Raw genomic sequence first — 27,185 nt, 5'->3', positions numbered from 1 at the left:
AAACAATATCTCAGTCAGTCATGGTAGTTTTCTCAGTACTTTGAACTTTGAAGGCCAAATGGAAAAGGCTAGAGCCATTCCTTTTTTATTGGTGTAATTTTGGAGTTGACTCAAACATCATAATCAGTTATTATAGCAAAATCTGGGGTGCTTAAGAGATCATTATTTTATATTTACATTGATTATCATTATCTTTTCACAATATATTTAGCATGAACTTTTAAAAATGAGTATTGACAATTGTTATAAATGCCATCTTTTGAAATTTTCAAATAAATAAAAACTCATTTTAGAGATAACCTTTTGCTTATTCCATTTATTTATAAAAGCAGTTCTGCTTTATAATGTCAAAGAATATTTGTGCTTTTAAATATTAGTTTTTTCAGAATAAATTAAATACAGATGCCTTAGTTTGAAGAACATATTTATTGTAATTATAGATTTAATGACCCCTATTCATTTTTTATACCATCTTGCTGTTAACTTAGTGAACTCAAGTTTTAAGGTATGTCTAATAGTGTTTTTTAAACAAAGTTTGTTTGTTATAAAATGCTCCATATAAAAATCTCCAGAAATCCTTCAGGAAGCTGTTAACTGCAGGTTTTGGCAAATCTGTTCACATTCCATCCCTACCCTGCAAAGTTTTATGTTTTCTTCTTGTCACTGGACTATCCCAAGTAATCCATTAGTATATAAATAGAAAATGTGAATTATGTTTGGGGCAGTTTTGAAGAAAAACTCTGTTGCGTTAAATACTTTCACAGAAAAGGTTACTTCTCAGTTGTAGTAAACTGTAATTAATATTACTGTACAGTTCCTGGTGGTTTTGTTTCTTGACAAATATTTTTTTCTTGGACTGATTTCTCAGCTAAAATTCAGTTTTTTTAAAAAAATCTAATTGGTACCCTTTGGGAATTGCATAAGATTAAATAAAAACATGTCAATGAATAACCATGTAATGGTTAGTACTAAATTCATCATTGGGAAATCTCATTATTCTGCAAGATTATATGTGCCAAATAAGCTCATCTTGGCAGTATGCTCTTCTCCTCTGATTGGACTCTGTGACCGAGGACAGGGCCATCTATTTAAGAAAGGGGTTCAATTCAGTCTTCTCCCCATTTTACATCAACTATGCTGCTTCTGGACTGCACCTCGATATCTCTTCCCTTACTTTTCAGCTTCCTGTTCTATTTGGTTTTCCCCAATTAGACTGTAAGCTCCTTAAGGGCAGGAAAGGTTTTTTTAAAAAACTTATATCCAAATTCAAAGAACTCAGCACAGTGTTCAGCACAAAGTAAACTTAAATAAACATTTATTGACTAAGCAACTAACAGTATTGAATACTAAACATATAGTATTGGACTCTTTGTTCTTACCAAGCTTAGACTTTGGTAAGCACTAAAATACCTAGCAAGCTGCTATAGTTAGACCTTGGTTATCTTGCATCGTTGTTGCATAAGCCGTTCCTTTTTAGCTAATTTTACCAATTGAAGCATTTAGTTGTAAAAACCAAGAACTCTTTTAGTTGTCAGCTATTTTTGAATTGCATTATGTTATTTTTCCCTCTATTACATGTCGAGATAATTTTTAGCATTCATTTTGAGTTTCAAATTTCTTTCCTTCTCTTTTTGCTCTCCTCTTTTCTCCCCTCCCCTCTTCCTAAAAGGGTAGACAATTTGATATGTCATTCATGTGCTATCATGTAAAACTTATTGTCATATTAATCATGGTTGTGAAAGAGGAAGCAAATCAAAAGGAAAAGAAGTACAAAAAAGAATAAAGTGGAAAACTATGCCTGGATCTGCATTCAGAGTCCACCCATTCTTTATCTGGATGTGGATGGCATTTTCCTTCTTGAGTCCTTTGTACTTTTCTTCCATTGTGCTGCTGGGAAGAGCTGAAGCATTTGTTCGTAGTTGATCATCACAGTGTTGCTAGTGATGTGCATAGTGTTTTCCTGGTTCACTCATTTCTCTGCATCAATTTGTACATGTCTTTACAAGTTTTTCTCAAATTAGCGTACTCATCATTTCTTATGAAACAGTAGTATTCCATTACATTCAGATACCACAGCTTGTTTAGCCACTGATGAACATTCCTGTAATTTCTGATTTTTTTTTTTGCCATCATGAAAAGGGCTGCTATAATTATTTTTGCACATATAGTTCCTTTTCCTTTTTTTATAATCTCGTTGGAATTACGCAGATCTAGTCGTACTATTGCTGGATTAAAAGATATGCATAGTTTGATTGCCCATTGGGCATAGTTCCAAATTGCTCTCCAGGAAGGTTGGATCAATTCACAACTCCACTTAGTTGTCATATTTTGATGGAAATCTTCTAAAATATGGCCTCTTTTTCTTTGACTTCTTAAGCAGTGCACATTGAACATACTTTCACTTTCATGTTATCTTAGAATTTTTGGAATATCACTTATTGTAGAGTTTTATAACACAACTCTGACTTTATTAGCTAATGAGACATTTAATTTTTTGTTTCCACACTCAGTCTCCTCAGGCAGTCTTGCCAGCTTTAGATTTTGTGCCCGCTCTTTCAGCTTTATCCATTTCTGGTTGTCCCAGCCACCTCTTGACTCTTTCACTATCCTTCTGTTTAGCCTCCATTATCATTCCTACCTACCTTTAACTCTTCTTAATCTTCTGTTAGTTTAGAGATCAGCTGAGTAAACTTGTTAGAATTGTCTCCAGATTAAGAGCCGTTAGACTCTAAGAGGCTATTACGTGTGAAATGAGTAAAGTTCTCGAGCTTTAGAAGATAATTTGTGGCTCCCTGCCATCGCTGCTGCTGCCTCAGCTTACTCTCTGCCTCCTGGGAGCTCGAGGCCAGCCAGGCTGTGGATGGTTAGATAGCCCCTGTTGCCAGCCCCCGTCCTCCCTCATCCAGTGCAGACCTGACGAGGGTGGCTGCAACAAGAGGAGGAAGAGGTGGAAGATGGTGGGACAGCTGCTGGCCTGTGTGGTGGACTGTGGCAGTGGCTATACAAAACTTAGATATGCTGGAAATACAGAGCCATGGTTTATCATCCCCTCATGTATTGCTATCAGGGAATTTGCAAAAGTAGGAGATCAAGCACAAAGGAGGGTGATGAAGGGTGTTGATGATCTAGACTTCTTTATTGGGGATGAAGCAATAGAAAGCCAACTTATGCCACAAAGTGGCCAATCAGCCATGGTATAGTTGAAGATTGGGACTTGATAGAGAGATTTATGGAACAAGTGATCTTTAAATACCTAAGGGCAGAACCTCCTCTAAATACACCAGAAAACAGGGAATATAGAGCTGAAATTATGTTGAATCCTTTAATGTTCCAGGCCTATACATAGCTGTACAGGCTGTCCTTGCTTTAGCTGCATCTTGGACATCAAGACAAGCAGGAGAGTGGACACTGACTGGTACAGTTATAGACAGTGGAGATGGTGTCACTCATGTCATTTCTGTGGCTAAGGGGTATGTTATAGGCAGCTGTATCAAGCACATTCCAGTTGCTGGGAGAGATATAACATATTTTATTCAGCAGTTATTGAGAGGATGAGAAGTAGGAATTCCTCCTGAAACAATCCCTGGAAACAGCTAAGGCAGTGAAGGAACATTATAGTTATGTCTGCCCAGATTTAGTCAAAGAATTTAACAAGTATGATACAGATGGGTCAGAGTGGATTAAACAGTATACTAGAATCATTGCAATCTCCAAAAAAGAATTTTCCATTGATGTTGGTTATGAGCAGTTCCTGGGTCCAGAAATCCTCTTTTGCCCAAACTTTGCTAATCCAGACTTCACACAACCTATCTCAGTAGTAGTAAATGAGGTAATTCAGAATTGTCCCATTGATGTCAGATGTCCTCTCTACAAGAATATTGTCCTCTCTGGGGGTTCAGCCATGTTCAGGGATTTTAGACGTCAACTACAGCCAGATTTGAAAAGAACTGTTGATAACAAGGCTGAAACTAAGTGACAAATTAAGTGGTAGTAGTCTGAAGCCCAAGTCTATCGATATGCAAGACGTTACAGATCACATGCAGCAGCGATATACAGTATGGTTTGGGGGATCAATGCTGGCTTCTACACCTGAGTTCTACCAAGTATGCCACACCAAAAAGTATTATGAAGAAACTGGACCTGCTGTTTGCTGCCACAACCCAGTGTTTGGGATCATGTCTTAAAGTTGACTTCATGGTTATAACAGGGAACTGAGGAAGAGCTCATTTTTCTGTTTACCTGTTTTGTCTGGATGGCTGATATTAAGGTAGCAAACAGACTTGACAAGGAAAAGATCAAACATAATTTAACAGAAATATTTTAATAAATGTATCAACATACAAATGTAGAAGAAAGCCAAAATGATTAAAAATGTTTTTCTTTAGATAGTATTTGAATATGTGTGTGACAGAATGAAGTGGGTTTTAGTTCTTTCTGTGACTGGATATTTTGTATATTAATGGATTATCCAAGATTTGATGGAGTTTAACAGTATGTAGATAGCTCTATAATGTCTAAATTGTACACTTCCAAGGGTACAATGCAAGAGCTTGTTTATATTTCATATTTTTTATACTTTGAGGTAAAAAAAAGTCAAAAACTGTTGTATTTGAAGGAGAGACCAGCTCTAAGGTAAATTTAAAACAAAAGCCTCATGACTTTTGCTTACACACTCATGTTATTCTAGTTATTAAAAATTTCATCCATCCAAAAAAAAAAAAATCTGGTTTTCTTTACGAGAGCTTTTTGGAACTAAAACTAATGTCTTGAATTAACTGATGCCTGTTAGTGCTTCCTGAATACTCTCATTCTGTTTCTTGCTTTAAAAGTAAAGACAAGACTGTTGGAGCAGTATTGCAGTTATGTAGTGTCATTTCTAATAAAAAACAAATCTGAATATCAAAACTGGGGTACTAACCATAACACCATTCCAATAAAGACACAAAATTTTTTTTTATATTTGTTTGAAGCTCTTTAATATCCTTACAAGCTAAATGATAAATCTTTTCTGAAGACCTCACAATCAGCAGTTGGGTTCGAAAGATGAATTTTTTTATGTGCTTTGTACAAACAAGTGTATAATTTTAGAACTAAAATATTGACTTCTTTCATTTTGATAGTTGTACCAACATTTGATATTTTTATTTGCATAATAAATTTTCACACTTTGAATTTTTTTCCCAGTCACCAACAGTATCATGCAAGATTTTCATTGCATTTTAAAGTCTCTGGATCATGCAAAAGAAAAAAGAAATTGAAACTGAACTACAAAAAAAAGATAATTTGTGAATTTTGTTTTTGAGGCTCTGTGACTTGGCCTATTTCTAGATTATCTGCTGTGTGATAGGTAATTAGCATTAGAAATAAGAAATATCTGGATAAATGAGATGGTAACTGTATTTTCCTTTTGAGAATGTGCTTATTACTGTCCCCATTTTGGCTGTCTGAAGTCCCTTTATTGTTCTCCCTAAAAGCTTCCCTCTTAGGAGATTTTTAATAATGTTAATGATCAGATAACCAGAAGTTTACTTTTTCCCTCTTTAAAAATGCTATCCCAATAAACTAAAATTTACCTTGTTTTTTTCTAAGTTCAGGGAGATACGGAAAATTTTTCCTCTATGGCTAAAATACTACACAAAAGCTGAGAACTTTCCTCACCCTTCTTGATCTCTGTGTAGCCTGTGACAGTGTTGTCAGTTACTCTCTACTCTTTGAAATTCTCTTCTTCAAGTTTTGGGGCCATTACTCTTTTCTTCTGCCTACCTGACTGCTCTTTCTCAGTCTCCTTTGCAGAATCCTCAATTGGGTCCTTTGTTAACTGTAGTTGTCCTTCAGGGCTCCGTCATTAGCCCCACTTCTATTTATTCTGCTTCATTTGTTGATCTTATTGGCTCCCATGGATTCAGCTCCCATATTTATGCGGATGATTATCAGATTTATTTTTCTACCCTTAACTAATCTTCTGACCTTTAGTCTTGCATCTCCAGCTGCCTATTAGACATCTTATGCTCAATATGTCTAAAACTGAACTTACTTTCTGTTTAGTTGCCCAGGCATGAATATGAATAACAAGGATCTTGACTTCTTCATTTTAATTTTGTACTGACCCAAATATATTTGCATAAATGGCTATGGAAATTTTGAGAATTTTCAACTCTCATCCATATAGTTATCTGGGTCAAAAGACTCTGCTGCCAAGATGCAGGTGTTAACAGGCAAAATTAATCTTGCCTAGAGGGGAAGGGAGACTACTGTCTGGCTGGAGACAACTAACCTGGTGTGTTTGACAAAATGTTGAATTTGGTGGCAGAAGACTTTGGCGTTCACATCCTCACTCTGCTTCTTCCTGTTCACCTCTAGGGAAGTTATCTCTCTTGGCTACAGTTCCAGCTCTAAATCTATATTAGTAAGTTCTTTTGTTAGCAGAGTATTTTATCTTCCAACCTCTGAGCATACAAAGAGCAGCTATTTTGTACTAGGCACTGTTTTAAATCCTGAGGATACAGAAAAAGGCAAAAGACAGTGCTGGCCCTCAAAGAGCTTATAATCTAATGGGGAAGATTACATGAAAACAGATATCTACAAAACAAGCTACCCTCAGGATAAACAGAAAATAATAATAGAGGGGAGGCACTGGAATTCAGAAGGGCTGGAGAAGGCTTCCTGTGGAAGATGGGATTTTATTTGGAAGGGAAGCCAGCCAGGTTGATATTTGGAGCCAGGGAAGGAGGGCATTCCAAGTGTGGGAGACAGCCAGAAAAAATACCCAGAGCCAAGAGATACATTGTTTTTTGTTTGTAGAACAGCTAAAAGCTGGTGTCACTGGATGGAAGAGAATGTGTTAGGGAGTAAGATTGAAGAAGACTGAAGAGGTAGCAAGGATCTAGGTCATGAAGGACGTTGAATGCTAAGCAGAGCATTTTTATATTTGTTCCTAAAATCAATAGGAAGCCACTCAATTTTATTGAGTACTGGAGTGACATGATTGGACTTGAGCTGGAAAATCACTTTGGTGACTGAATGGGAGATGGAATTGGAGTGGGGAGAAGTGAGGCAGGCAGGCCCACAAGCAGGCTATCACAATAGACCAGGTTTGAGGTGATGAGGATCTTCACTACAGTGAGAGACTGGTGGTTACTGAGGAGGAAAAGGGACGTATTTGAGAGGTGTTGGAAGGGTGAACTCATCAGGTCTTGGTAACAGTTTGAATATCCTTAGCAGCGAGAGGCATCCTAGTTACCATTTCCCTAAGAGATTGGAGCTAAGATGAATTATCCTGAAGAAATGCATCCTAGAAGCTGTTTTCATTGAGTAATGGCCAGCAGTAGGGATGACACCAGTAGAATGATATGCCCAGATGAGAATGAGAGAAACTGGAAATAGTTTAGGCCTCTTGGAGAGCCATGGAGCCAGATTTCAAGCTTAGCAGGGAGCGGGCTCAACAAGAGTGATCAGTGCATTGACACCCTAAGAAGACATGGCTATCACTGCACCATTGGAGGCAGGAGATGTCCACTGGTCATGCATTCCTCTATACATAATCCTATTTCTATCCATTCTTCCCAATGATGGTAAGTATGTGTTTTGGTGGGAAGAGTGCCCTAGGTTAATTGGAGGAATTTCCCATTTATTTTTCTTGCTATGCTTTGTTATTAATTGTGTGCTCTAACTAGTGAATGTAAATGCCTTGATTCTGGGTTAGTCTTTTGACCCCAACATTTGGACTTACTTCTTGTTTTTACTAATGCCCTGCCAAGTCAGGCACTCATACCAGAGTCTGTTCATTGCCTAAAATGCTGTCTGGGTTAACAGGCATACCAGAAGAATATAAATTTATCAAGTATGATGACTAGATAATTTTTTATATTTTTGTCCCCAGCACTAACTACAGTATCTTTTAAATAGTTAATAATTGTGTGTTGAATTTAATGTTTTTTAACGTTCTTTGTTATTCTTTTAGGTTTGTCAGTAATTCAACGATTATTGTGAAGAATTTACTCAAAATGTTTTCTGTCACCTCAGCTGGTGATTTGGGTGGAGGAAATGGGAGATTGTGTTTGCTGGGGGGGTAGGGAAGGGAGGTGCATAATTTTGGAATTTAATCCAAATTTTAACATTTTAACATTCTCAGAGTTTTGCCTTAGGTTTCTCCTGTATATAAGACAGAGAGGACCTTTCATCTCCTGCCCTACTTGATCTCCAGTTCCTCAAACTCAAGCTAATAATTCCTAGTACCACAATTTAATTGCATTATGGATGAAATAGGATTTTGTGGACTGTATTGATTCTTCACCACTGTTAATTGTTTCTATGTGAGAAATCCATTTTGATTTCCAAACTGTTTCTCAACCAAATTTTGAAACACTTATTCTCAAGCTGACAATTCCCTATAGAGAAGGCTTAAGCGTGTGGTCAAGCCAGGAAGGGCTGTGCTTGACAAGAGATAGTTCAATTGATGTTTGCGCAGAATCTTATGACTGGACGGCTTCATGACTTTGTGAGGCATTTTGGGGTGAGATGTCTTTCATACCTGTTTCCTGTCAGGATAGTAGTAAAGCTCTCTTGGCCATTGTTGTTTAAAAATGTAAGTAGTTAGGACTGTCATTTCCATCTGGAAAATTGGGAAGGTGAGCAGGAACAGCTTTTCTTCTACAGTCTCATGCTCTGGAAAAGAATTCTCTATTTTCTCCCGTTTCTGTAATAAGAAAAGCTTCTTTTCTCTTCACCTGATTATTTATTTTCCTTTCCAGGCTCCTACAGTTGTTGTCTTCTTCATACATATTATAAGTTGAATGTTCTCATTTTGAAGATTATGTGTATGTGTGTGTGCATGTGTGTAATTGGTTCTATGTGAATTTTCTAAATTAATTTAAGATGGTTGGTTTAAAATCAGATTTATGCACATTAGAGTACAGTTATGAAATGCATATGCTATCATATTCTAAGTAGTGTTGAAAGGAATCTGATGTATTAGAGATTAGAGACTAAGAGTCTTGTAGATTTCCAACTCTCTCCTGTCTTCACCATTAACTTGCTGTGCATGTAATTTAACCTCTGGGTTTTTTTCCTCAATTTGTAGAAAAAGGATAAAATTTTTTGTTTACTGAAGTGTGAGTGTGCCCTGTATTTGGTAACTTGCTAGTCTGATGGATTTGGTAATGAAACATAAAAATGTATCATGCTGCATAATATGGTTGCATAAGGCTTGGATTTGAGGTTAGATCTTGACCAAGTCCTTTATTCTCTCAAGCCTTGGTTTCCTCAACTATTATGATATGTAGGGCACCCTCACAGTTAAATAAACAGTTTTATATTTTCTCTGACTTAACTAGCAGAGTGTTTTTGAGGCTCATATCTGATAGTGTGTCTGTAACACTTTGTTAATTGAGAAGCACATCATATTAGATATAAATTTTAATAAAAATTAAACAGTCTTCTAATTTAATTTTATTAACATATTTATGAACCATTTTCTGTTATAACTCAATTTATCTTTTCTTTTTACTAAAAAAGTTGCCTAATTTTGTGTCATCCAGTGTAGAAGTGCATCATATCCAATTTAATATCTAGATTTCCTAATAGAGTTTTTGATTTTCAGCCCTGAATTACTTTTCCTAAAATGTGCTTTGAAAAAGATTGTATGTAGATTTGTGTATGAAAGACAGCAAGAAATGAGATAGGAAAGGATTTTTGAATGATTCAATGCTGTTATTTTTAGATTTAGGATTTTTTTCCCCCTTCCTGTGTAGATTTGAGCCTTACACCTTCCTAGCTTTGGTGCAGCCTGGAGCTTACTTCACATCTAATTAACTTTGCATCTTTCTTTACTGATTTTGGTACTTTTGGGGACAATAGTATCCTGGCCTGGGGAGACAGGAAACAGACCCTGGGGAATGGGGGATGAGGAAAGAGGGGAAAACAACTTCTGGACCTCCTTTAATTAACCCTTTGTCTTACAGATTCACCATATATTCTATTTAAAGAATCCTGTAATGGCTACAGTAGTTGCTATTTCAAAGTAGAAAGAAAAGGGAGAGAAGGAAAGGAACATTCATTCTATTAAGGGCAAAGTTTTTTCTTTATTTCCTTCTCAAAATGTGCAATTTTTCTTCAATATTTAAATGAAATATTAAGATAATTGCAAGGATTCTACTAAAATATGTCCAAACTAAATTCTTTAACAAGCTATTATCAATTTAATTTGTTTTACAAAATAAAATGTGGGTTCCTTTTCAAATATAGCAGTTCAAATAAATTTTATTATTTATAGCAAATTGCATCCCCTGAAATAGTTTTGTTAAGGGTAATGTTAATAGTCTAATTCCTTATACATATAATTTACTTATAAATATACATATTCATATAATTCCATATACATATAAAAAGATGTTACTCTTATTTTAACAGCCTCAACAAATAAAGAATACTGGACCATGAAAATTAGGTTTACTCTCTCTAATAGCTTATTACCTCAGTGACTGTTATCAGGGAGTTATGATTTGTTAGTGATATAGACAAAAGTGCTTTTTAGATGTTTTAAACTTCTTGTAACTCTTTAACCTCATTTACATTCTATGTGACTTTTGCCTGCATAATATAGAGCTTTCTCTTGATACCTTGTTTCCTTCTGCTATTTTTTGATCTTTGTTCTAATTTCTGATCACTTATATGTGAGTGAATTAAAGGGAAGCTAAAAATTTCTCTCTGAGGATGGTTCTCATTTTGTGGTATTCATATAATTCAAACATTTGGAGTAAGAGGACTGACTTAAGAAATTGGTTGGTGATGTTTATAGTTTTGTGTTTTATTTTTTGGGTTGGATCAATCCATGTCTTTTTCTTGTATTGTAAACGAAGAAAGTGCTCGTTTGTTCATTGTTTTGCTATATTTGAGCCATTGCTCTTCTCAGTGGCAGAACCATTTCATGTTTTGTTCAGGAATCACTAAAAATAATTCTGTAGATTTTTACAAACTTTGAGTAATTGTCACTTACCTATTATTTTCTAGTGAAATTTTTTACCTGTTCATTTGTCCAGAGGTCCACTGCTTTCTGTCTCCACCCCTTTTAAAACTGTATAGAGGTCTTTAAATTCTTTATTAGCTCTTTTGTCATTTCCTCTAGACAGCAACCAACCAAGGCACTTAGGGGGTACTAACCCAGCTTGACAGGTCAGAGGCGTTATGTCTTCCTGTGTTGCTAAATTTAGTAGTCTCAGAGCCTTTATCAAAGAAAGTGCCCACCAACATTGCTGTGAGGCAAAGGATTTATAAACATACACAGTGTGTTTGTGTGTTTCTTTATGTGGAAACACATTTGGATAGCTTTATTGGAATGAGTAAATGTTAGAACTATAATTCAGACAAATTTCTTGTGAAATTGAACGTTTTGCTCAGTGAGCTTTATTATTTTACAAGATGCAACCAAAATCATTTTCTTTAAAAATAATATAATCAGACCCTTCCAAAAGAATGTACTGATTTTGTTGTTGTTCTTCAAGACTCACTAAATGGTCTGGGTGCAATGTAAACAATTATTTTTCATGCAGCCAATACTTTAATAAATATGTATATTTAATATTTATAATGTATTATTAACATATAATAATATATTAATGTATGTTAGTATAATATTTATAAATAAAATTAAATATAAATTTAATAAATATATTAAACAAATCATAATTTCTTGTAAATCTTATACAGACATCTTGTAGGAAGGAAACGGGAAACCATTCCAGTCTCATTGCTAAAAAAAAAAACAAAACGCTCCAAATGAGGTCACAGAGTTGGACAGAACTGAAATGGCAACCACAATAATAAGAACAAATCTTTTCAAGCTTCTAACACAATACTCCCTAATGACACACGCACACTGTTCATGCCACATTGGCATGTTTTCTGTTCCTCTCGTAAGGTAGTACATGTCCATGTGTGTGTCTTTGAATTGACTTTTCTCCTGGCTTGAAATGCTCTCCTTGTAAACCATCCTTTAGAACAAACCTCTAGTTTTCCATCTCCTTAAGGAAGATTTTCCTGGTCTCCTCTCCTAGCAGGTGCTACTGAATTCCCTTTTAAGGTAGCTTCTTTCCATTTTTTCCCTGTATCTTATGTATACAGTCTATATACATGTTATCTCCCTGATATGAACTCCAGAACTTAGAATGTGAACTTCATGAGGGAGAAAGAGACTCCGTTTTTCTTTCTTTCTTTCTTTCTTTCTTTCTTTCTTTCTTTTTTTACTCTAGGGCTTAGCACAGTGCCTTACACATAAGTGCCTAATAAATGCTTCTTGATTGATTTATTGCTATTCTAGCAATTCTACCCTGTTTCTCATTTCCTGTACCAATTCTGGTGGCCATGTCTTAAATAATAAAATAAACATTTTGCTGTCTGAAATAATTCTTTCTAATAGATAATATTTCTTCTGTTGACTTGAAGAAAAGGCATTGTGGGTAAGATTATACTTTTTTTTAGAACTATATATAGTGCAGATAATTTCATGGAGAAGCTAGAATTTTCTGTCTTACATTTTCTTCTCCTCATTTCTCTTTATATGATGAAGATGGCCTTCTTTTCCTATTAAAGACTTACTTCCTTGACCATTCATCTAGTCTGAACAAATTGAAAAATATAATTCATCATTCACATAAGCTCTGACAACCCAGTGCTTTATCTTTAATGCTCAGATTTTTTTACTGCTACCTTAGACATAGCCTAATTTAGATCTAGTGTTTTGTTGTTGTTGTTGTTGCTTTTTAACTTACCCAGTCCATCATATGCTCTTCCATTTTGGTATTCCAGACCATTAAACAAGGCAGTCATTTGCTTCCATTATGAAGTTTTTTATTGGTTTTTCTTTATTGAATAGTGCATAAATTATTTGAAGCCAATATACAATAATAATGCAGGTTTTCATACATCATCTTAGAACACTTTTTTTCCCCCTAAATTTCTCCAGAGTGGCAGGGTAATACAGGGATGTGGTTTTGAGAATTGTGTCTTAAGTTGTTTTTTTTTAACACAAAAATAATTTTTACTGCTGAAAAGCTGAGAAAAAAAGATTACTTTAGGACAACAGGAAACTCGTTGAATTAAAGTGAAAAGAACTGTGAATATTATAGAGCATGAATAATTTATAACATCTAACTTCAGTATGTTTTCTAAACAAGTAAAATTTTTAAAATTCCAAGACCTTATTATAATTCCTTTCAAAAATTATTCCAACACTTTTTACTTGCTATGTCATAATTCTTCATTTAAAAAACAACTGCACTCACACCTGGTTATCTTTTGAGGTGATCTGTTTTACTTAGAACAACTAGTTAGGAGTTAAAAAGTCTTTTTTACTAGGTGTTGTTTTGGGAACCTAGTAGAAGGCCAGATCTCCTTAGATCTAAAAAGAAGTAACACTAGAATGATCAAAGAGAATTATCTGTTCTAATGGCTCACACCTGGAGGAGCTGTAGAAATGTCAACAGCACAACTATATTTATAAATATCGGAGCAGTATGTGGCAGATGGGGATGCAGCACTGAGTTTACATCCTATCTTCCTGTCATTAAACAAAGTGTAATATTTGTAAGGTGCCTGTTAGTACCAATTTTAAAATTAATGAGTAGTTTTAAGCAACACAAGTTTCAGAAAATGAAGGCTAAAACAGACTGCTCCATTTCTGGTTTCTCCCTGAAGTTTATATAATTTGTGAATGTAAGAGTAAACACTGAAATGCTTCAGTTATGTTTTTCCTTTTTATGCTTAAATAATTGAGTGGAAAAGATGAAGGTGAAAATATCAGTGCATATTGTCAGAAGTCATTTCTTATACTTGTAGCATTGATTTTCTGAATCAGAATGTAGGATTTTGCATTTAATCATATGATATCCAATCTGCGATTTTCGATTGAGGGATCCCAGTTTCTTTATATGATGTGTGAGCTTTTCTTGCCCGCTTGGTATGTTCTTCACATTTGAAGAAGATGCTGTTTGGGCTGAGTACTGGGCCAGTAGTACCCTTCAGCCCTGTACTAGAACTCTCTCCAGTCTGGCTTATCAATTGCTTTTTTTTCTGTTTGGTGATTTAACCCGTTCAGAATGCTTTCAGTTTTTCATCCAGCCCATAGTCCATCATTTTATCAGCATCATTTTAGTGAGAGATTCTGCCAAATGCATTGCCAAAATCTAGCTGTTTGAGAAATGACAGTTGCTTCAGATAATTTATTTTTGCATTGTCTCTCCTGAATCTATTTTCCAGGTCAGTTGTTTTTCCAATGAGATATTTCACATTATCTTCCATTTTTCCAATCTTCTCACTATGTTCTGTGATATCTTGCTTTCTCACAAAGTTCTTAGCGTCCATCTGTGCCATTCTAGTTTTGAAAGAACTATTTTCTTCAGTGAGCTTTTGAATCTCCTTTTCCATTTGGCTAATTCTGCTTTTGAAAGCATTCTTCTCCTCATTGGCTTTTTGAGCCTCTTTTGCCAATTGAGTTAGGCTAGTTTTCAAGGTGTTAATTTCTTCAACATTATTTTGGTTCTCCTGTAGCAGGGAGCTGATCTGCTTTTCATGCTTTTCTTTCATCTCTCTCATTTCTCTTCCCAGTTTTTCCTCCACCTCTCTAACTTGATTTTCAAAATTCTTTTTGAGCTCTTCCATGGCCTGAGCCCATTGGTTGGGCTGGGACACAGAAGCCTTGATTTCTGTGTCTTTGCCTGATGGTAAGCATTGTTCTTCCTCATCAGAAAGGAAGGGAGGAAATGTCTGTTCTCCAAGAAAGTAGCCTTCAATAGTCTTATTTCTTTTCCCTTTTCTGGGCATTCTCCCCAGCCAGTGACTTGACCTCTGAATATTCTCCTCACACCCACCTCTCCTTCTGGTCCTCCCAGCCAGCATTTGGGGACTGAGATTCAAATGCTGCTTCCTGCCTTAGGGCTTTTGGCGGGGGCAGGGCTGCTATCCAGTGTGAGAATTAAGTTCAGGTGGTCAGGTCGGGGCAGGGCTGCCTCTCAGGCTTAGTTCCCTCAGGGGGTTATGCACAGACCTTCCACAATGGATCCAGGCTCCCGCCCGCTTGGGGAGCCCTTGTCTGCAGCTGCCTCTCAGCTTCTACCTCCCGGGGGGGCCCGAATCATGGGGGCACCCCACTCCCCTCTCCACCCGCCAAAGAGACTCTCTCACCGACCCCCGTCACCTGTGGGTGGAGGGACTTGTGCCGCCGCTGGAGATCCCGTCCCTGAAGCCTGCTCGGGTCTGTTTCTCTTGGTGCTGTGGCCGCAGCAGGTCTGGGCTGGGCTGGGCTCCGCGTCTGCAGCGCGAAAGACCTTTTGCGAGAGGTTTGCAGGTCCCTCTGTGGGTGGAGGGACCCGTGTGGCCGCTGGAGATCCCGTCCCCGTAGCCCTCTCGGATCTTTTCCTCTCGGTGCCGCTGCTGCTGCAGGGCTGCCCTCTGCTCCCAATCCCGGCGCCCAGTCCGCAGCACGAAGGACCCCCCGCGAGAGGTTTGCAGGTCTCTCCGGAACAGAAATCTCCCTCGCTCCAATATTCCGTGGCCTCTGGGTGCAGAATTCACCGTGAGTTGCTCCCCTGTAGCCGATCTGTGGGTTGTGGGTTCGGAGCTATATGTATGTGTGTCTTTCTACTCCACCATCTTGGCTCCGCCTCAGATAATTTATTTTTGATGAATCCATGACAGGCCACAGTGATCAGTGTTTCTTTTGCTAAATATACAGGGCCCCCTCTTTGAGGAACACTATGACGAAGTGAGCTCATAAATCAGCCTCCTGTCCTGTGACACCCACTCTTTGTTGGGCATTTCCAGTTAGATCCACTGCATCACCTCAAATTCATCTTGTTGAAAATGGCCATTCTGTTTTCCCCAAGACCCATCCCTTTCCCAGATTTTCCTTTCACTCTAAGGCACTCCCATCCTTCTGTTCACTGAAGTTCACAGCCTTGGTGTCATTTGTGAAATCTTCTTTCTACCTCTTCGTAATCTCTTTTTTCATTTATTCCCAGGCCTTCTCACACATCACATGTACTATTGCAGTAGCCTCATCGTTTTTCTGCTACCTCAAGTCTTTTATGTCTCCAGTCTGTTTCACATGGTTGCAAACATAGTTTTGTAGAAGCAAAGTCTATGTGTCAGTTAACTTTCTCTTTGAGTTGTCCAAACTTCCTCTTACCTTTAAGGCCAAATGTAAACTCCTGTTGTTGTTTTTTTAATCCTCTTACGACCCAGCCCAAACCTACCATTGCAGATTCAATATGTATTTTATTCTATTTCTTGCACACTTTGGTCCAGTCAAACAGTCTTTCTTGATGTTCTTCATACATATCACGCCATCTCCCATCTCTTTGCCTTTCTACTAGTGATCTGGAATGATCTTCTTCCTTCTTTCTGCCTTTTAGAGTCGTTAGTTCATTCAAGATATAGCTTAAGTGCTAGCTTCTATGGGGCAGCTGGGTGGTACGCTGGATAGAGTGCTGGGCTTGAAGTCAGGAATACTCATCTTCCTCAGTTGAAATCCCTGGGCAATTCATTTAACCCTGTTTGCCTCCATTCTTCATATGTAAAATGAACTGGAGAAGGAAATGACAAACTACTCCATCATCTGTCAGGAAAATGACATGCCCTTGCTACCAAAATTATCTAATATAGGTATTTTTCATGCATATCTATCTGTCTGTCTATCTATCTATCTATCTATCTATCTATCTATCTAATGTCCATCTCTCTGCGTACACACACACACACACACACACACACACACACACACAACAAGTTGTGCTCAATGAATACAAGGTAATAACACAAGATTCTACAAGAACCTGTCAGTATGACTACTAAGCCACTGTCAACAACCTGTAATGGAAAAAGCATCACACACAACAGGTTGTGTCCCCTGTTAAAATGTGACCTCTTTAACAGCATGGAGTGAATTCACTTTTGTCTTTGTTTTCTCATTACCCATCATAATTCCTGGTACGTAGACAATGCTTAATAAATACTTAGTTATTGATAGTGGATAGAAGTGAGCAGGGACTACATTTTAGGCTTGTGTGCAAAAACAGAGATATGAGGTTGAATATACATTTACAACCAAAAAAGGTACGAATGAATAAAAATGCATTGATTAAGTGCATGCTGTGTGTCAAGCACTGTGCTGAGTGATGGAGTTATGAATATAAGAAGTTAGTCCCTGTGGTCATGGAGCTTACAGTCTAATAGAGAAAGACAAGACATATGAGAAATTCATGTCAGGGAGGATATTTTCACCTGCAAACTTTTATAGAGTGGGAGTGTTGATTTGATTACTTTTTGTATTTTCTGCATATGTAGCTTCATGATTGGAGCATATTTGTAGCATCTGGGAGCACCTAGATATGGTCAGCTCTTGACAATAAATAATCCAGGGTCCAAGGGTCAAAGTCCAATGTGTTTTTAGTAAGTAGAAGATAGAGCATAGTGGCAAAAACAGAGGATCAGAATGCATCAGGTGGTTCTTTGGAAGCTTAAATATAGGGAACTTTCCCCAGTCAGGACATAGATGAGGAACAGCAAGCCAATTAAGGTGGAAACGAGAGTGTATGAGGGGGAGTATTGCATATAGTAAGCCTGGAAAGGTAACTGGGTGCCAGATTACGAGGGACTTTAAATAAAGAATACAAGACTGTATTTAATCATAGAGGCACAAGGGAGCTAGAAGGTTTTTGTGCATAGACAAAACTGAACTGGAGAAAAATCACATTGGCAGCTGTGGGGAGGATGGGGAGAATGAGGGGAACAACTAAAGTTTATTGGAAGACTAATGAGGATGTGTTTTCCACATTACAAATGAGATGTTATGAGGGCCTGGATTTAGGTATGTGAGTGGAGAGAGATAATTTTTCCATTACAGGTTGCTGACAGTGGCTTAGTAGTCATACTGATAGGTTCTTTTAGAATCTTGTGTTATTACTTTGTATTCATTGAGCACAACTTGTTAGTCACTTACCATTTCCTAATTAACTTGAGTTTCAATTCTCTGTTGACTGTTTTTGAGGGGGAAAAAATGATCCATCCCTGCAGTGATTTCTAGTTCTCTACCATATTACTGTCGTGGAAAAATTTCTGCAATGAAAGGAAAGCCATAGTCAAGGCCACACAGGATGTGTCAGCTGCTACTATGAAGGAATGAAGAACTTGGAATACCTACTGTAAAGGAGAAAAAAATACAAGATTACAACCGAGAATAAACTACTTATCAAAATAAAGTATGATCCTATAGGGGGAATAATAAACCTTTAGTGAAATAGAGGAATGCTGGACATTCTGGATGGCAAAACCAGAGCTGAGTGGAAATTGAAATGAAAGCATAGAAATTCAGAGAAACATTAAAAAAAAAAACAAATGGGACCAAGGATTCAGTAAGGGATTATACAAGAATGAAACCATGAACCTTCTAATTTAGGAATAAAATACAAGTGTGCCCTCATAATCTCAATGCGTCAGAAGTCATAGAAGGAATTATATAATGCAGACAGCTTGGGAGTGTTTGGTTATATCTTGATGAGGGAAAAAGAAATATGCTGTGGAAGAAAAGGGAACTTAACCATTTCATATAATTATGGTACTTAAGTAGAAGATTTATACCAACAAGGAGGAAGACATATGGAAAGAGAATATCACTTTATAATTAAAGAAGCTAAGGCAAACAGAGGTGGAAGTAACTTGCCCAGAGTCATGTAAGTGGAAGAAATTTGGTCTGTCAGTGGCCATCTGGAAAAAAAAAATGCTCCAAATCATTAATATTTAAAGAAATACAAGTTAAAGCACCTTTGAAGTTCACCTCATCCATGAGATTGTCAGAGATGACCAAACAAACCCAAAAAAGAAATGCTGGATAGGCTGTGAGGAAATATGTGCGTCAATATACTATTAATGGAATTGTGAACTAGTCATTCTGGAAAACAATTTAGACCTATGCACTAAAAGTTACTAAACTGTTCACATCCTTTGATGGAGCTATAGCATTACTAGAATTGTACCCCAAAGAGGTCAGAGGATGAAGAAAGTATTCATGTACAAAATATTTTTAGCAACTGTTTATGTGGTATCGAAGAAGTGGTAACTGAAAGAGTGCCCATCAATTGAGGAATGGCAAGCCAAATTATTTTATATATTTATATGTGTTTACACACACACACACATGCACACACACACACAGAGAAATACTTTGGCCTGTAGAAATGATTAAGGGGATTTGTGTGGGGAAATTTAGAGCAAAACCAGGAAAACAGTTTACACAATAACAACAGTTTTATAAAGACAAACAACTCAACCCCAATTCCAGGGGACTCCTGATGAGACATATTCACCACCTCTTGAAAGAGAGCTTAGGGTTTTATTTGACATAAATGTCAAATCGAGACACGCATTTTTAGATATGTCCAATATGGGATGTTGTTTGTTAGACTATTTATATTTGTTATAAGTTTTGTTTTTCTTTCTTTTTGATTGGTGGGAAGGGGGCTTAAGAGGATAGATTGTTGTTTCTAGAAAAAACATAATTTTTTTTTTAAAGAAAGGACCATACCAATTTATCAGCACCTTGTGACACATTTGAAAAAACAAAACAAAACCATGTATTGTGGCATAAAAACTTCAGAAACAAATGAAGAAAAATAGAAATATTAAACATATCCTTCCTGACTGCAGTGTAATAAAAATACATTCATTAAGAGGATGAGAAAGAAAGGATTAAAAATTAATTAAAGAACAAACAACGTAGTCCTAAGCAATTGATGTGTCAAAGGACAAATTGTAGAAACAGTAATTTCATCAGAGAAAATGATAGTGAGCAAATATATCATCATTTTTGGGGTGCAGGCAAAATGGTCCTTAAGGGAAAGTTGACAGTACTAAAAATCTTCTTCAACAAAACAGAGAAAAAAACATCAATAAATTGGATATTTAAGTTTAAAAAAACCTAGAAAACACACAAAATTGTTTAAAAAAAAACCCACCTAAAACAATAAAATAGGAAATCTGTAAATCAAAGATAGAATTAAATTTGAAAGCAAAAAAAAAATGCGTTAGAATTACTAAATAACATTAGAAGAACTTTAAGAAAGTAATTAGCTTGTTTAGATTTTAGGAAGAGGGAAACCAAATTACCCAAAATAAAAATAAAAAGGAGAATTCACAATAAATAATATTTAAGGAATTATTAAAAACTACTTTGATTTTAATTCAGGGAAACCAGCAATCTAAGTGAACTGGATATTTACAAAAATATGAAATGTCTAGATGAACAGAACAAGAGACAGAGAAGCTATATAATCTAGTCTCAGAAAAAAAAAATCTCATTCATAAATGAACTTCCAGCGGGCAAAAAAAACACAGGATCACACAGATTTATAAACATTCAGAGGGCAATTCCATTATATCATAAGCTCTTTGCACAAAGAAGAAAAGATGTGTTCCTCATATACCTCCTATAATACAAATATGATCTTCATATCTAAATCAGAATCAAAACAGAGAAATTTAACAATAGACTTATTCCTACTGAATATTGACAAGAGTTTTAAATGCAATATCAGTAAAGCACGTCCAAAAAGTTATAGAAAAGATTATACCCTGTGACTAGGTCTGTCTTAGGAATTCAGTTTATTCAGGATTGAGAAAGCTAGAGAAATACTAGATCGTCTTAATAAAAAGAACAATAAAAATAATGTGATTATGGCAATAGTTGCAAAAAAACCCATTAGAAAACATAGGAATAAACTGACCTTTCGTTAATTCAATAAGCAGAATTTATTTCTAAAACTCAGAGCTAGCATTTTATGTAATGGGGATATATTAGAACTCTTTCCAAGAAGATTAGGTATAAGAAAAGGTATTCATTATCACCACTACTCTTTGACATAGTGCTAGAAATTATAACTATGGAAATAATACAGAAAAAAGCAATTGAGAGAATAAGCATAGGCAAAGAAGAAACAAAATTAATAGTTTTTGCCTGTGATATGATAATTTAGTTAGAGAACCATAGAATCAACTCAAAAAATTATTTGTAAAAATAACTACAGCCAAGTTTCAGGATAGAAAGTAAATTCACATGAATCATTAGCCTTTATCTATAATAATATCAACAAAACCCAGTAGTAAGATATAGAGAACTTCCTTTTAAAATAGCCACAGAATGTATAAAATGCTTGGACATCTTCTCAAGAAATACTGGTACTTGAGTACAACTCAAAATGAGGTTACATATAAAACACTTTGCACGCTTTAAAATACTACATTAATATCAACTGTCATTATCAGTTGCAATGCATTCTTCATGGAAATAAAGGACTGTAACAATTAGAGAAATATTAATTGCTTATGGAAAAGCAGATCCAATTTAATTAAAAGCACAGTACTCTCTAAGTTAATTTGTTTATTCACTACCATACCAATTAAACTTTCCAAGGATTTTTTTTAATAGAATTTTTAAAAAAAAAATGAAATTCTTTTGGACTAAGAAGAGATCAGGAATCTCAAGGTAATTGATGAGAAAACAGTAAGAGCAAAGAAGAAGAATGCTACCCACCTCCTTCCTGGAAGGAGATGAACTTAAGTTATGAAGTGAGATGTTTTTGTCATGGCCAATATGATAACTTGATTTGCTTGACTGTCCATATTTGATACAAAGGTTTTCTTTTACTTTTCTTTTCAGTAGGGAGAGGGTTACAGAGAATTGGGGGGAAAATAATTGCTAATTGAAGAAAAGGAAAGTACAGTAAATGTTATATTGAGAAAACATTTCTCCTTCTTAACTCCATATCTTGGTTAGTAGTGATAAGTTGCCTGGGTTCAGAAAGATTCATCTCACTTAGTTCAAATCTGGCCTCAGACATTTAATAGTAATGCGACCTTGGGCAAGTCACTTAACCCTATTTGCCTCAGTTTCCTCATTGGTAAAATGAATTAGCAAAGGAAATGGCTAACCATTCTAGTGTCTTTGCCAATAAAACCCCAAGTTGGGGTCATGAAGAGATGTACTCGACTGAAAATGACTCACCAGCCACATATTCTTTTCATTTGAGGACTCCTAGTGCCCTTGCCATAGGCTCACATGGTTGAGTGAGAACTCAATTTACAGGGTCAGTATAAGTGCTACTTACTTTTATGTTGGTAGCATATTGTAGCAAAATGAAATTTGAATGCTTCTCCAGGCAAATATTGTTTAATTTTCCATTTTTTCAGTAATTTCTTTAATTTAGAAATCACAGTAATAAAAAGAACACTTTTTCTTTTACAGTAAAAAAAGTAAAGGAGAAGGCAATGTGGTATATTGTAAAGACCCCATGACGTCTGTAGAAAATGACCATGGCTTTGAATCTCAACTATCTTTACCTGGCTACCTTGATTTCAAGGTCATTGTTCTGTTGTACACCATTAGAAAACTGAGAATAGTTAAGTAGTTCTCCTGTGTTTGTGCAACTAGTTAGTATCAGAGAGGAGATTCTGGACCCTTTAGATCACTTCTCTTTCCATACTGCCCCTTATGTCATAATGAATAATTGAAATTTGTTATATAGAGGGTGATATTACAAGGAATATATAAAGAGTGATACAAATCCTCTCTCCCCCAACCCTTTTGTTTAGCTCTATGTTTATTACATTGAATTATGGTAATAACACCAGAAAATTTTCCAGTAAGTAACAGCAGTGAAGAAGTAAGGATACATACTCTGTCATTGAATATTGTTCTGACAGTGCTGACAATTACAAGAAGACAAGAAAAAGAAAGTTGTAAAAATTAGCAAAAAGGAGATAAAATGATCTCTTTTTTGTTGATGATATGATAGTTTACTTAGAAAATCCTAGTGAATTAGCAGTGAAACCTCTTGATTCAATAGCTTTAGCAAAGTTGTAGGTTACAAAAAATAACTCCACAAAAATCATTTTGGAAAGTCTTTGAACTTGCTTTTGCAAAAATTACATCTTTATTTTTACTGAACTTAAATTTCCTTTTATTGTTATGTATTTTATGCATTTAAGTGTATTATTCTGAGAAGGGGTTCAGGTGTGTCACTCAAGTTTTGAATAGGTCCATAACATAAAAATGATTTAGAACACCTGGCTTGCACAAACAACTTAGACTATATTTCACAATAAAATCAAAATGGATATATGGTCTAAATAAGAAAGATTTTATATCATTTTTAAAAATTGAAAGAGAAGAAAATTCTATATCTTTCATGACAATTGTATTATTTTTTAAAAAGTAATTTCCACTTACCCATTAAAACAATTCGTAACGTATTTAAAAATTTTGAATTCCAAATTCTTTCCCTCCCTCTTCTTTCCTCTCTTTGAGTTGGCTAACGATTTGATGTAGGTTATACATGTACAGTCATGCACAGTGTATTTCCATACTAATCCTACTGTAAAAGAAAATGCAAGCCAAAAAAACACTCCACAAAACATAAGTAAAAACTAGTATGCTGTGATCTTCATTCAGACTTACATGTTTTCTTCTCCAATAGATTGTAAACTCTTTGATGTCAGGAATTGTCTTTTATTTCTTTTCCTATCTCTAGCACTTGGCACAGTGCCTACGTGTGGTAGGTACATAATAAATGTTTATTGATTGGTTAATGACTTTGGTTAGAGTCTGTATGATGAATCTATTCATGGAAGAATGGGACAAAATTGATTGCTATCTCTTCTGACATAATGTTTTTATTGATGAAATTACAGGTTCTTTCAAGTATATATATATATATATATATATATATATATACACATTTATATACACATATGTATGTATATATATTAGATTTTAAGATTTAAATGCTTTAAAATGTACAATAGCTTGTTCATAAAAATTTTAATATTAAATCTAATTATGCATCTGTCAACTAGTGTGAGGCAGCATGAATGGTGATTTTTAATTCAAAAGACCTAGGTTGTAGTTCTATCTTCAAAGTGACACTGCGGAAGTCACTGATAAATATTTCTCAGTTTCTTCATCTTTAAAATGCTGAGTTGGAGTCAGTGTCTTCCAATTCCAATATCCCTTCATGATTTAATACTATGAGATTAAGTCATTTAACTTTTCCCTGTATGACTTCCTTCCATATTGATTGGGGGACTTTCCTCACTCAAATTGTTTATACCAGTGGAATCACAGTTTCCTCCCTTTTCCCTAGAAGTATTTTATTAATAGTAAATCTCCACAAATTGTATTTTCAGTGAAATAATCTTTTGGCTTGTTGTGAAAACGAACTATATTTCCCTCCATCCTATCCTGCTCCCCCCCCCCCCCCCCAATTGATTCTATTTTCTCTTTTGACATTACCCTCCCCAAAAATGTGTACTTCTAATTGGTCCCTCCTCCCATTTGCCCTCCCTTCTATCATCTCCTTCATACCCCACTTATTCCCTTCTCCCCTACTTTCATCTAGTGTGAGATGGATTTTCATAGCAAACTGAGTATGCATTCTATACCCTCCTTAAGCCAAATGTGATGAGAGTAAGCTTCACTTTTTCCCTCCATCAAAAAAGGTTTTTCTTGCCTCTTTTATGAGAGATAATTTGCCCCATTCCATTTCTCCCTTTCTCCTCCCAAAATATTCCTCTCTCACCTCTTTTTTTTTTTTTTAGATATCATCCCTTCCTATTCAACTCACTTTGTGACCTCCGTCTATACATTTGTATGTATATATATATGTATGTATATAATCCCTTCAGCTACCCAAATACTGAGAAAAGTTTCAAGTGTTACAAGTATTGTCTTTCCAAATAGGAATGTAAACAATTCAACTTTAGTAAGTCCCTTATGATTTTTCTTTCCTGTTTACCTTTTCATGCTTCTCTTGATTCTTGTGTTTGAAAGTCTCCCAGCACTGAGGCACACCTTTGTGCTAGTGCAAGTTTCCACCCTTCTGGGACTCCTCTTCTTCCAGTATGCCTCTGCCACAGTAAAAGGAATATTCTTTAGAGCTTCAGGTGCTACGAGACTGTTTGCCCCTTCTGCTGACCCCACTGATCCAGGATTTTTCTGGAGAAATATTTTATAGTTCTTTCAAGGTCAATAAGTGGAGGGGGAGAGAGCATTTATCGATCACGCCACCATTGTAGCTCCCACAAATTCAAGTAGGTGACTTACAGATGTTTAATCTGTGGAGTGAAAGTCTCAGGAGCGGCTGCAGCTGATACCTGAGGCTCAGAGACTGTTACTCCCTTGACTCTCAGTGGTCTCCTGCGTTGTGTGCTGTGGGCTCAGCTCTGCGCAACAGATCCTTCCTGTCAACCTTCTAGTCTGTCCTGGTCTGTGAATCTGCCACAGTCTTGTCTCCTATTAGATTCTGCACCTCCAAAATTTGGTCAGATTCTCTTTTTAGAGGTATCTCAAGGAGTTTGTCTAAGAGCTTAGGTAAGTAGTTGCTCTCACTCTGCCACCTTGGCTCTGCCCCCTTCCTTAAGATGTTATTTTCTTTAGCATTTTTTTGGGGGTCTCCTTTAGAAAGCTGTTGACTCAATTTTCATGATTTTCTTGCATCACTCTCATTTCTCTTCCCAGTTTTTCCTCTACTTCTCTTACTTGATTTTCAAAATCCTTTTTAAGTCCTCCCATGGCCTGAGACCACTGCATACTGTTTTTGGAGGTTTTGGATGCAGAAGCCTTGACTTTTATGTCCTCCTCTGATGGTATGCTTTGTTCTTCCACATCCAAAAGGATGGAAGAAAATACCTGTTCAACAAGGAAGTAACATTCTAGTCTTTTTTTCCCCCCTTTTTTGAGTATTTTCCCAGTTTGTTACTTGACTTTTGAGTCCTTTGTCAGGTGGAGGGTATACTTTGGGGACCTGTAAGTTCTCAGTTCTTCCAAGATGGCATAATCAGGGGAGAGGACTTTACTCCTCTCCTGGCCTGCACTCTGGTCTGGGAGCAACCAAAAGCTCTTCTGCCCAAGATCTGTGAGTAGAATTCCTTCTCCAGAGCCTCCACCAGCTCCACCACACCAGCGCTCTTCCTCATTCCAGGGCCACCACTTAGGGCTGAAATCCAAATCAGCTGCTCGATTCCCCCAGGGTCTTTAGACCAAGGGCTCCAAAAATGAATGCTATACTGCTATTTCACAGTAGCTGCAGCTGCCCTGGGTCTAGGGCTAGGGCTGGACCCTGCTCCTTTCTTACCCAGGTGAAAGAGCTTTGGCACTGACTTTTGAAGCTGTCTTTGGCATTTGTGGCTTGAGAAATATGGAAACTGCAGCTGCTACCCATGATTCTGTGCCCTGAAGCCTGCTCGCATCCTATCTGTGCAGTGTGGCCAAGGCCAGTCTGTGCTCTGCTCCAAGCCACAGTGTGATAGACCTTTCCTGTTGGCCTTCCAGGCTTCCTTGGGCTGGAAATCTCTTTCACTTGTTTTGTGGCTTCTCCTGCTTTATAATTTGTTTAGAGTCATTTTTTAGAGGTATTTTATGGGATATGGGAGTAGAGCTAGAGCAGGTCTATGTTTCTACTCCGCCATCTTGGCTCAACCTCCTTTCCCCACAATTCTAAGAAAAATTTTGATTTTAGCTTTTGTATTCTATATGATTCATATTTTAGTTCTCTATGTATACATTGCTATTAATATTTTATTATTGATATATACATATATGTGCATACATACAAAGAGAAAGAGTGGTTTTTTACCTAGTTTTTCCATTGTCTTTTTTTCAATTTTAAAAAATTATTTAAAGTTTTATGTTCTAAATTCTCAGTATCCCAAATATGCCCCATTCATATAAGATCGCCATATATCTTAGTGTTAAGCTTTTCCTTGATTATGTGAACAAACCTTATAAATAAGAGTCTTTTTTAAAAAATTTATTTATTTAACTTTTAACATTCATTTTCACAAAATTTTGGGTTCCAAATTTTCTCCCCATTTGTCCCCTCCCTTTACCCCAAAACACCGAGCATTCTGATTGCCCCTATCACCAATCTGCCCTCTCTTCTATCATCCCTCCCTTCCCTTGTCCCCATCTTCTCTTTTGTTTTTCAGGGCTCTCTGGAACAGAAATCTCCTCCACTCTGTTCTTCTGTGGCTTCTGCTGCTTCAGAATTTGTTGGGAGTTCTTCTTTACAGATATTTTATGGGTTGTGGGTTCAGAGTTAGCATATGTGTATCTTTCTACTCCGCCATCTTGGCTCCTCCCCCTCAAG

The 27,185-nt window shown here is 36.4% G+C and overlaps 1 protein-coding gene and 1 pseudogene across 11 annotated transcripts in view; both read left to right on the top strand.

Moving 5' to 3' along the window:
• Window positions 1–27,185, top strand: part of ADK (adenosine kinase) — a 634,537-nt gene that overhangs the window by 234,678 nt on the left and 372,674 nt on the right. The window lies entirely within an intron of this gene.
• Window positions 2,781–4,284, top strand: LOC140517156 (actin-related protein 3 pseudogene; annotated as a pseudogene).

The sequence above is a fragment of the Notamacropus eugenii genome, chromosome 1, assembly GCF_028372415.1.
Source record: "Notamacropus eugenii isolate mMacEug1 chromosome 1, mMacEug1.pri_v2, whole genome shotgun sequence".
NCBI lineage: Eukaryota > Metazoa > Chordata > Mammalia > Diprotodontia > Macropodidae > Notamacropus > Notamacropus eugenii.
Note: the sequence above shows the minus strand (reverse complement) of the source record. Positions and strands in the feature narration are given on the sequence as shown.